Genomic DNA, 7,665 nt, shown 5'->3' on the forward strand with positions numbered 1-7,665 from the left:
GGGGCTGCAGCAGGTATGTGACTGGGGCTGCAGCAGGTATGTGACTGGGGGCTGCAGCAGGTATGTGACTGGGGCTGCAGCAGGTATGTGACTGGAGGCTGCATGCACTGGTAATTACAGTGGAACAGCACAGGACAGGGATTTTCACAATGCTTTTCCATACAATGTCTGTAATCTATAGATAACATAACTGATTAGGTCAGGGGTCTATTTTTAACTACCAGGCCCAGGGTGTGGCACCGTGCTGTCTGCCTGTGGATTTTATTTCTGCCTTTTAGTTTTTACTTCTTCTTTCCTTGGAGGCAGAAATTGGGCATAAGACAATATGAGGGGTGGTCTCCTCCCTTACCAGGCTCTGGGAGGCAGAGGTTGCAGTAAGCCAAGATCATGCCACTGCACTCCAGCCTGGCCACAGAGCAAGACTCCGTCTAAAAAGAAAAAAAAAAAGCAAACACAGTTTGTAATCAGGACAGTCAGGTCATAAAACTGGCATAGACAGAGAGATTGTGGGGGCAGAAAGAAATCCTGGTGTTCTTTGGCAATCGGTGTGTCCCAAGGGGGTGTCTCTCAGAGGAAAAGGTGATTTGGTAAGTGGTTTTGGCACAACAGACTATCCATCTGGAAAAAATTAAAAGTGAATCCTATTCTTAACATCATTTACTAAAATTACAGATGGAATAGAGCACAGGTAAACAGTGATATAGGACAATGTTTAGGAAAATAATCTAAGAAAATATATGTAAATCCAGGGATTAGCGAGATCTTTTTAAATTCAAACTAAAAACCAAAAACTCTGGATAGACATAGTTGATTCCATAAAAAATTATATACATATGTATGTAATATCTGTTTTGTGTATATATAATACACATGCATATACATATATAAATGACATATACATCTAAATAACAAAAAATACCAAAGAAGTCAAGACTAATGTTAGATTGGAAATGTATTTGCAATGCCTATGAAAGAGAAATAATTAATGCATTAATATATAAAGAACGCTTTTGCAATAATTAAAAAGAGAAAAAGTAAAAGATGACAAAAGATATGAATAGTCATTAAATAGAAATAAATAATCAAGGATATGCTAAAATCCAGATATGCAAATTTACAGGAATTACAAAAAATGATAACCTCTATTGCTGACAAAAATGTGTAGAAAGGGTATTCATTTATTGCTGAGGGAATTGTGAATTGCTGTTGCTGTTGGGAGAGTAATCTGGCAATATGTATTAAGATTAAAATATGCATTCTGCAATACGGCTGGCTCACGGTGAGAATCTAGGCAACCAAAATAGAAACTCCAACATATACATTTATATAGTAATATTTATTGCAGCATCATTCTACAAGTAACACATGATAAAATGCCTAAAACAAAGGGATCGTCCATGCATTGGTCAAGGCTTGTGAACCATGAGATGTATGTTCCGTGAACTAGTTGTAAACATTTAGGAATGTGTGAGAGCTACACTGTATGGTGGTGGAGGAATTTCCAAACTGTGAATGAGAAAAGCAAGATACAGAAAAATTCGTAAAATAGTAATCCTTTTTGGCCAAATATGACAGAAGAAACACCTAAAGTGTTGTAATATGTTACCATATGATTATAGGCACATAGAAAGAATGGGCTTACTTGGTGGGGAGTGGGGTTAAATGAGTTTAAAGGAGGTACCCAAAAAGTGGTCAGAAAAGGAAAATATATGTAGTAGAAACGGCAACTATGCTATGATCCCGTTTTTGTAAAATTAAGTATGTGTGTGTAAATGCATAGAAATTGCTATGGGATGGAAACCAACAGGTTAACATGGTTAACAGTTGCAGGATTTCAGATGTTTTTCTTACACTTTAGAAAATTGTGTGGGGAGGCGGGGTGCGGTGGCTCACGCCTGTAATTCCAGCACTTTGGGAGGCTGAGGTGGGTGGATCACAAGGTCAGGACCTCGAGACCATCCTGACCAACATGGTGAAACCCTACAAAAAATTAGCTGGGCGTGGTGGTGGGCGCCTGTAGTCCCAGCTACTTGGGAGGCTGAGGCAGAAGCATTGCTTGAACCTGGGAGGCAGAGGTTGCAGTGAGCTGAGATCGCACCACTGCACTCCAGCCTGGGTGGCAGAGTGAGACTCCGTCTCAGAAAAAAAAGAATTTTTTTGTGGGGCTACCCATTTTCTCCGGGACCCCTCTCTCTGCAGCAGAGAGAGCTTTGCTCATTCTTTTGCCCATTAGACTTCCACTCTTAACCTCAAAAGTAAGTAAATAAATAAATAAATAAGTAAATAAATAAATGGTGTGAAATGTTTAATGAGCATGTATTTGTTGTATGACCAGAAAAAAATATTTTAAACGAAAACATAAAAAGGTGATTTGCTACTAATTCCCCAAAACGTGTCTGTGAGTCACCTCCAGGCTCTGTCTGTCCGCCTTGCATGCCTTTGAGTAGCATTCCTAAAACGCCACAACCAGCACCTCCCAGGACCCTAAGTGGCTTCCACTGCTGTACTCCCCACTGGGACACTGCCAGCCCAAGACAGAAGCGGTGAGGCCACAGGGCATGCTGGGTGCGCGTGGGCCCCGAGACTCTGAATCCACTCAGGAGCAGGCTATGGAAACACTGCTGTTCTAGTAAAAGAAACGTCTACTGTATACTGTTGCCAAAAACAAATGGTATGGCGCTTTTTTTTTTTTGAGAGGGAGTCTCGCTCTGTTGCCCAGGCTGGAGTGCATTGGCACGATCTCGGCTCACTACAACCTCTGCCTCCCGGGTTCAAGCAATGCTCCTGCCTCAGCCTCCCGAACAGCTGGGACTACAGGCACCCGCCACCACACCCAGCTAATTTTTTGTATTTTTAGTAGCGACGGGGTTTCACCGTGTTAGCCAGGATGGTCTCGATCTCCTGACCTCGTGATCCGCCGGCCTCGGGCTCCCAAAGTTCTGGGATTACAGGCGTGAGCCGCAGTGCCCGGCCTGTATGGCACTTTTCACCTGGGGCTTCCGGTTGTATTCCCAGCCTCTGGCCACAGTGGGCTTGCAGTCAGTAGGAGTATTCTGGGTTTTTCATTTTTTGTTTTTTTCATATACTCTGCTTGATATGTAGCAGTATTCTGATAGAAATGTTTGAGAAGTGCTTTATAGACTATTCTCAGCCAAAGTACCGTACACAGCATTCTCAGCTATTTAGGGTCTTCCTTCCCTGAGTGCCTGCCCAAGGTTTTAAGCAAACTTTGCTTACCTAAAAATATCCTCCCTGCCGGGCGTGGTAGCTCACGCCTGTAATCCCAGCATTTTGGGAGGCCAAGGCCAGTGGATCATGAGGTCAGCAGATCGAGACCATCCTGGCTAACATGGTGAAATCCTGTCTCTACTAAAAAAATAGAAAAAAAAAAATTTAGCCGGGCGTGGTGGCGGGCGCCTGTAGTCCCAGCTACTCGGTAGGCTGAGGCAGGAGAAAGGCGTGAACCCCGAAAGCCGAACTTGCAGTGAGCCGAGATGGTGCCACTGCACTCCAGCCTGGGCAGCAGAGAGAGACTCCATCTCAAAAAAAAAAAAAAAAAAAAGAAAGAAAAAGAAAAAGAAACAGAAAGGAAAAAAAGAGTCCTCCCTAGGGCAAATTCATGGTGTCTGCAGACGCTGGAACCCTTCTCCCGTGGAGAGCTGGGTTTGTTTCCCTGTTCCCTGAATCCGGGCTGGCCTGTGAGTGCTGCGGCCGATAAAGCATGAGAGAATGAACACTGTGCCAGTTCAGGGAACTGCGAGGGCCCACACCCTAGTGGCCCAGGGAACCCTCGTGTCTGTAGGAAGATGGTGAAGGACCCAGCGAGCCTGCCAGCACCGGACATGATGCGGCCCAGCGCGCCGGCCCTCGCGTGGCGGGTAGGGAGTCACTCCGTGCCAGGTGCGAGGAGCAGAGGTGTGAGGGGTTCATCAGGACGAGAGGGGGCGATCTTTCCGGCCCAGCCACCCCAGGTCTCCCTGTCCATCCCGGAGGAAACAATCACATGTATGAACTAGGAAGTGAACAATGATGTTCACCATTTGGACTCGAGGCCACGCTGCGTCTAGTTTGGAATTCTTTGAGCTGGTTAATTCCCTTCTCTACCTGGTAGGCATTTCTTCCCTGCTTGAGGCCCAGGTACACTGCAAGCCAGCTGAACGCCATCTCCGAGTGAATCCAGCCTCATTCCATCAACATAATCAGTAGTTCTATTAACCTCGAGAAATCCTCTGCCTCTTCCCAGACTGGCAGCTTATCCCCTGTGAAGGTTTCTGCCTTCAGGGTGTCCGAGCTGCTGGACTGGGCGTGGCTGGAGGGAGGCGTGGCCTGCTGCTGGTCTTTGCAGCTCGGAATCAGGCTCAGGAGATACCTGTTGACTGAACCGACTCACTAATTCAGAAATGCATTGATACGCACATAGCATATACTTTCTCCCGCTCACAGCTTTCTGATAATGAATTCGGCTTTCACCTCAAGGTAAACGCATCATGAACCCATGGTTCATCTAAAGGCCACTTTGTGTAATAATTTTTTTTCTTTATATCTAAAAACATTAAAAAATAAAAAACAAACAGTACCAAATCTAAGTCACATTGTTTCCTCTTGAATTGCTGTATATTTTTAGCACAGGCAACAACTGCAGTAGGGTCAGGGACAAACTCTTTTTAAGCTACGGGAGTGTCTGCAGCACTCACTAAACACACTGGGATATGCTGTCATCTTTGTAGTTGAGGGGGACACATTGGTGGATGGTTTTTGCATTTGTGTGTTTTTTGTTGGTGATGTCACTTTAAAATGGTCCCCAGCAAAGTGCTGAAATGTCTAGTGTTTCTGAGTGCGAGAAGGCTGCAGTGTGCCTTATGGAGATAATTCGTGTGTTAGATAAGCTCAGTTCCGGCATGAGTTATATATAGTGCTGTTGGTTGTGAGTTCAATGTTAATGAATCAAAAATATAGTTCATCCATAAAAAGGAAGAGGAAATTCACCAATCTGCAATTGAGGCTGCTCCAGAAAATGCTAAAGTAATATCTATAGAGCATGATGAAACCACAGAAAAGATAGAAAAGCAACTAAATTTATAGATTCATTAGCTGATGACTAAAGAAAATCCCCAAGCCCCCAAATCATAGTGGACAGAGTTGTGAGGCTGAAAGCCAAGGAAATTTGCAGTCACATTACTCAGGGTCAGGAAAATGCCAGACCTTGCTTGGCTAGTACCATCCTGGCTTGCATATTTCAAAAGGCAATGTGGTGTGAAAAATGTTAAACTCGCAGGAAAGGCAGGTTCTGTAGATAGGGAGGCTAGTGAAGAATTTTAAAAACACCTTCTAAGTGTTACATGGGAAAAGCGTTATTTGGGAGAGCAAATTTTCAACGATAATAAAAAAACTTACCTGTTTTACAAGGACATTAGCAAACAAAGTTTCACAGCATAAATGGTGTTTTGGTTGGTGAAAATGTTGTCTGGAGCCTGGAAGGAACCTGACCCTGTGGTTCAGCTTTTGCTAAGTTGGTGTTTGCGGTGACTTTGTGGAATATAACTCCCCCTAAATAATGAGAATAGGCTGTAACCGTGTCTTTTATTTCCTTCTGTTGCTTTTTGCACGGGTTAGAGCTTCCAGGACTAAGTTGAATAGTGGTAGAGAGTGTGGGGACCTTTGCTGTGTTCCCAATTTCATGAGGAGAGCATTCAGTCTTTCACCATTATGTTTTGCAGGATTTTTTTTTTTTTTTATCAGGTTGAGGGAGTTCACCTTTATTCCTAGTTTTCTGAGAATTTTGTTAAAAATCATGAAAGATGTTAAGTTTCGTCAAATGCAGCCTAGTAATCCCTCTTCTAGGCATATACCCAAAGGAAATGAAATCACCACCTGGTAAGGATAACTGCACACCCATGTTGCAGCACTTTTCACAATGGCCAAGGTATGGAAACAACCTGGGTGTCTATTAATGGATGAATGGATAAACTATAGCATAAATAGACAATGGAATATTATTTAGCCTTTAAAAAAGGAGGAGATCTTGGCCGGGTGCATTGGCTCATGCCTGTAATCCTAGCAGTCTGAGAGGCCAAGATGTGAGAATAGCCTGAAGTCAGAAATTCAAGACCAGGTTGGGCAACATAGTGAGAGCCCCATATCTGTAAAAAATATATAAAAACTAGCTGGGCATGGTGGTGTATGCCTGTAGTCCCACCTACTAGGGAGACTGAGACAGGAGGATCACTTGAGCCCAGGAGTTCAAGGCTCCAGTGAGCAAAGATCACACCACTCTACTCTAGCCTGGATGATAGAACAAAACCCTGTCTAAAAACAAAATAAAAAAACAACAAAAAGGAAGATCTGCCATTTGCCACAATATAGATGGAGCTGGAACATATTATGCTAAGTGAAATAAGCTAGATACAGAAAGAAAAATATTGCATGATCTCACTTATGTGGGGTCTCTAGAAAAAAAAGATCAAATATATAAGAGGCAGAGAATAAAACAGTGGCTACCAAGGTTGGAGTTGAGGAGGAAATGGGGAGATTTAGGTCAAAAGACACAAAGTAGCAAATCAATATGTAGAATGAACAAACGGAAAGGTCTAATGAACAATGTGAGGACTACAGTGAATAATAGGGTGTCATATTCAGGATTTCTCCTAAATGAGTAGATTATAGCTGTTTTTGCCACAGGAGGAATTATGAATAACTAAATGAGATGATAGAGATGTTAATTTGTTTCACTATAGTAACCATTTTATTATATATATATCTTATCATGTTTATACACAATAAAATTTATTTAAATAAATTTGTCAAATGCTTTACTGCATCAATTGATAAGATCATGTGAATTTTATTCTGTTAATGTGGTGGACTACATTGACAGATTTTTAAATATTGAACCAACCTTGCATTTCTGGATAAGCTTCATTTGGTTATGGTGTGTAATTCTTAAAAATCGGTGAAGTCGGCCAGGTGTGGTGGCTCACACCTGTAATCCCAGGACTGTGGGAGGCTGAGGTGGGCGGATCACGAGGTCAGGAGATCAAGACCATCCTGGCTAACATGTTGAAACCCTGTCTCTACTAAAAATACAAAAAAATTAGCTGGGCCTGGTGGTGGGTACCTGTAGTCCCAGCTACTCAGGAGGCTGAGGCAGGAGAATGGTGTGAACCCGGGAGGTGGAGCTTGCAGTGACCTGAGATCATGCCACTGCACTCCAGTCTGGGTGACAGAGAGAGACTCTCTCAAAAAAAAGAAAAAAATCACTGATGTCTATTTGTTAATACTCGTTGAAGGATTTTATGTCTGCATGCATGAAGGATATTAATCTGCAGTTTTCTTTTTTTGTACTTCTTTGGTTTTGGTATTAGTGTAATACTGGTCCAATAGAATGAGAAGGGAAGTATTTTCTCTTCTTATATTATCTGGAAAAATTGATTATTGTTTACGTTGATTCTTCCTTAAACAGTAGAATTATCCAGTGAAACAACTTGACATGGCGATTTCTTTTTCAAAGAAAAACTTAGTTTTAATTTTAGAATTAAAATATCTATGCATTTAATTGATGAAGATTGTTACAAAGAATAAGTTCCCTGTGTCTATTCACCCATTTCCTTCTCCCACAGAGCAACTCTTAAATTTTTTTAGCTAATCTTTTGATATCTTCCTCCATGT

This window comes from Colobus angolensis, unplaced genomic scaffold, assembly GCF_000951035.1.
Source record: "Colobus angolensis palliatus isolate OR3802 unplaced genomic scaffold, Cang.pa_1.0 Scaffold756, whole genome shotgun sequence".
NCBI lineage: Eukaryota > Metazoa > Chordata > Mammalia > Primates > Cercopithecidae > Colobus > Colobus angolensis.